This window comes from Engraulis encrasicolus, chromosome 6 (genome assembly GCF_034702125.1).
Source record: "Engraulis encrasicolus isolate BLACKSEA-1 chromosome 6, IST_EnEncr_1.0, whole genome shotgun sequence".
In the NCBI taxonomy this organism is placed as follows: Eukaryota; Metazoa; Chordata; class Actinopteri; order Clupeiformes; family Engraulidae; genus Engraulis; species Engraulis encrasicolus.
Window position 1 is genome coordinate 20,114,891 of NC_085862.1, and position 5,000 is coordinate 20,119,890.

Consider the following 5,000-nt stretch of genomic DNA (forward strand, 5'->3'; position numbering starts at 1 on the left):
GCTAGCTAAAGTGAACCTAAAAGTTCCAACCAGGAAATCGGATGTTTGGTTCCAGAAAAGACAGTTGAATCAGAGAGAGTAGAGAGAGAGAGGTTCCATTAGCCCACTGTTTCCGGGTTCTATTATTGCAAGAGGGAGGGGGGGAAATCCTCCTTTAGGCAGACCTAGGCAGACCTAAGGACTGTTCTATTCAATGCTAGGAGTATTATGACACGTCCCTTTAGGCAGACCGGAACCTGGTCATGTTAGGGGACCATAACAACCTATTACATTGGCATATCTCTATATACTTAAAGAATCTCTGGTTGAATGCTTCACATCGCACTCAAATGCTTCACAGGAAGGAACCTTTGAAGATGGAACCTTGGTGACCATTCTAGAATCTTGGTGTTCATTGTGATGTGCAGTTATTGGCTGCAGCGGCATGACTGGCACCCTTTATCTCTCGCTGCCAAGATGGCTGCCGACTTTGCCTGAGCGCAACCTTGTCTGACCTCGCCCTTGCCCATACGGATAAGAATAAACTCCTCATATGCAAAGTTTATTTCTTTTCTTCTTTTTTTGCCAACGGAAATCCCTGCCCATCTATCTTGTACCCGCCACTGGTGGTTTCTGGGTGTATCTGACATGGGCACACACACACACACACACACACACACACACACACACACACACACACACACACACACACACACACACACACACACACACACACACACACACACACACACACACACACACACACACACACGCGCGCGCGTGTGCACACACCCATGTGACATCTGGGTGTAACTTTCATGAGCACACTAATACATTTGGAAACACACACACACACACACACACACACACACACACACACACACACACACACACACACACACACACACACACACACACACACACACACACACACACACACACACACACACACACACACACACACACACACACACACACAGTTGGCATATGGGTGTAACTGGTGTTGGTGCAGATGTGAAATGCCCTCTTATGCCACATCCTGTCGTTTCCCGCCTGCACAGAGTGAATATCACAGCTGCCAGCATTCGTGTGTGTGTGTGTGTGTGTGTGTGTGTGTGTGTGTGTGTGTGTGTGTGTGTGTGTGTGTGTGTGTGTGTGTGTGTGTGTGTGTGTGTGTGTGTGTGTGTGTGTGTGTGTGTGTGTGTGTGTGTGTGTGTGTGATCATCAGATTTCCTGTGCAACGGATGAAAGGCCTGCAAGACCGAATAACAGTGAAAAGTTCCTCAGAGAAGAATGAAGAAGTGCAGTTCATTTTGGAGGGACACCAGAGCAGGGAACTGAGTTACGACTGGAAAACCGAGCAGGGAAGTGAGTTAAAACCAGAGCAGAGAACTAACAGTCTAGAACAGAGCAGGGAGCCAACAGTCTGAACACAAGAGCAGGGAAGAAGAACACCCTGAAGAAGGCTTGCGCCGAAACGCAAGGGTCTCTGCTCCCATGTTTTTAAACTTATTAGCCATGTTTCAATAAAGGCTTTTTAATATTTTTCCACAAGAAGAGTGCCTTGGACTCCCTTTTTTGACAGGATATTGTTTTTTCCCCAACACCAAAGAGCACTTTCAAGATTTTTTTCTGAACAATTCCCTGAGCACTTCGGATTTTCTCTTCACTTGATGACAAGAGCAGGGAACTTAATACAGTCTGGACATTACAGCAGGGAACCTATAGGTAACTGGAAAGCATAGGAGGAAACTGAGTTAAAACTATGTGGTTTACAGGTGAAGAACACATAATAACAAGAGGAAGGTTTTTTTTATTTGTTTTGTCCTTTCTAAAACACAACCCTTTTCTCCAATGCATGTATTCACTGGAATAGTGTGGCCACACAATGATGAAACTCAAGTGTAGATTAAAAAGACAATAGGAAATCAGTTTCCACCTTTTTCATCCGGGTTTTCACAAAGCAACTAAAGCACACAGGGGTTTGGTTTAAGCTTGGTGGAAAAGAACATGGGCTTGGTTTAACTTCAGTGGAAGAGGGGCGAGGGCTTCGTTGAAGCTTGGTGGAACAGAGTGTAGTAAGATATGACAACATGACTTGCTATTTTTAACTTTCCAACAGCACACACCAGGCCCATCTGCAGCCTGATCATCTTACTGCAAGTCACTGGTGGTGTAATACACACACACACACACACGCACGCACACACACACACACACACACACACACACACACACACACACACACACACACACACACACACACACACACACACACACACACACACACACACACACACACACACACACACACACACACACTAAGTCACCGGTGGAATGTCAAACTGCAAATCAGAATGTTTCAGTTCATTTCCATTTTTCAACCGCCTACAGATCACTATGTTAACCAACCAGGATCTTTTTTCAGATCATTATGGTCACTGTTCTGTTGAGAGGGATGAATAGGGAGGTGGTCTTAAGATCAGAGGGTTGCATGTTCGAATCCCACTCTTATCTCCCCCCAAGGCTGAAGTGCCCTTGAGCAAGGGACCTCATCCCAAATTGTTCCAGGGACTGTAAATAAACCCTACAAATAACTGTAAGTCGCTTTGGATAAAAGTGATAAAAGCTAATAATGTAATGTCATGTACAAATATGCAATTATAGTTCATTTACTTCAGATAATGTTTTGCTTTTGTGTTGGGAAGGGTAAAATAAAGGAATGTTGTGGCACAAATTCTTTGATTATTGTATATTAAAATAAAATAGATAAAAGAGAAAGTACCAGATACACTCTGGGTACAACCAATGCGCACAACAAACACACGCACACACACACATGCTCTGTGGTCACGTGTCTGCATCGGCCTGTGAGTCAGTGTAGACACATCTATCTTGGTGACTATCTTTCCTTAGAGCTACTGTATGGAAATAAACCTCCACAGCTGAGGACACCATGTGACTTGATGTGATGTGTGTCTGTCAGTGTGAGATAGAACATGGCCAGAGGCCTCTATGTGTTCCCTAACTGTGACTCCATTTTGTGACTCCCCCCCCGCCATCTCCATCCCCAATGCATTTTTGTTGTTTGTTGAATTTAAATTTAAATCCACAAGAAATTGGAATGCATGCATGCAAGTGAATTGATTGACTAACCAATTCATGAAATAGTGTTAGCTGTTAACCTGTACATTTCCTGTTTAATATGCAAACTTACTTCTCTCTGCGACCTCCACGCATTACCTCTGAGACCTCCTTAGGGTTCCCCACCCCTGGTTTGGGAACCACTGAGCTAGACCATGGCCAGAGGGCATGTGTGTGTTGTGTGATTGCATCTGGGTTGTGTTTACCATCAGCTATCAGTTACAGTTGTTATTACCATCATTTACTTTGGGCTATTTATTCAACTTGTTCAAGGCTGTCTCTAGGTAGCCCCACAAAGAATAAAATATTCAAAGTCAACCAAGCATATGTTGTATCATTTGCAACCAAACCCATTTAATTGTTATGACTACTGTGCCATCAGCACTCAGTGGTTGTTGTTGGGTTTTTATGAGCAGCCGTTGGCTTTTATTTTTCAGCCAATGGCCTTTAGCCAACAGCAAATGGGATGATTGAGAAGATGGGGATGGATGGATGGATGGATGGATGGATGGATGGATGGATGGATGGATGGATGGATGGATGGATGGATGGATGGATGGATGGATGGTTCTGGATGAGGAGATGAGGATGCACTCATGACGGAAAACATTCACGCCAAGCCATATCACAACTCAGTTCGGAACGATTGTGCAAAGCAGCATGGGATATCCCAGGCTATCAGTCCTGGCTCCACAGAAAAGCATTTTAGGCAGTTCCAAAAACACCAGCCATGCCAACACAACCATTACAAGTCAACACAGTAAGTGACGATATGATTTCAACCGTGACTCAACACATGTACTGTAAGGCTGAATCCCATTTCACCTCTTAGCCCTTATGCCTTTCCCCTTCCCCTCCGTTTTGCGTGTTCTCATGTAGGGAGTGGCGTCCCAATTCGCTGGCAATGCTAGGTCATTTCAAATCATTTGATTAACAATTTATATTAAATGGTGACATTGGTTAATATTTGGGAGATTTAATATAACTTGTAATATACAGTATTCATATACCTACTTGCATCTTTAGATCTTCATAAATAACAATATTTCATATTTTATTACAGTTAGAAAGTCATGATGCGTCAAATTTCTAATAGTCTGCCATATAACTGCCATAGGTTAGTTTCACCTAAAAATGCGGGGATACCAAGGGAACATTATGTTGAACTCATGGATAGGCCTTAGAGTGATGCTGCAGCAGAAACAGAGTCTTGTAGTATGTTGCAGAGGTGTCAAAAGTGCAAATAAAAGAAACATTATTTCCTTCCAACACAAGAAACTTATCTTGAGTAACCCTGGAGACCTGTGTACTTGTCTTACGATCAGCTGACTCCATAGGCGTAGCCATGGGTGGGCCTGGGTGGGCCTGGGCCCGCCCACCTGACATCCAGGCCCGCCCCATTTACACTTGACAGTCAACTGTTGCCTCATTGAACTATAATTAATGGCATAGCACTGAGCGATAATTAATATTTTGTCAAAAGTCTGGTTCATCTTTTGTGATTTCTATGATTTCAATTTTAAAGTATCATTTTTCAGCGCGGTATTATAATATCTACCTACATGCTTTGGGGTTGGGCCCATCCGTTTTTTTCTGGGCCCATGTGTTTTATTATTTCTGCCTACGCCCCTGGCTGACTCTGCGTTGGTTGGATCACGTTTGTGATGGGTTCTTGTTAGGCTAACAACACAGTCTACCTACCTCATTAGGAACAATGGAGTAATTGGTGTAACTGCTTTCTTTGTAATATCATGTGCAAGTGTTGTAGTTACACCATGAATTTCCTTTTACTTTTCTTTTGACACTGCTGGTTGACAAATGGGTGGGCCATGGCTGGTGAGCTAGAACAGAACATTTCCTAATAGTAGGCTACATTC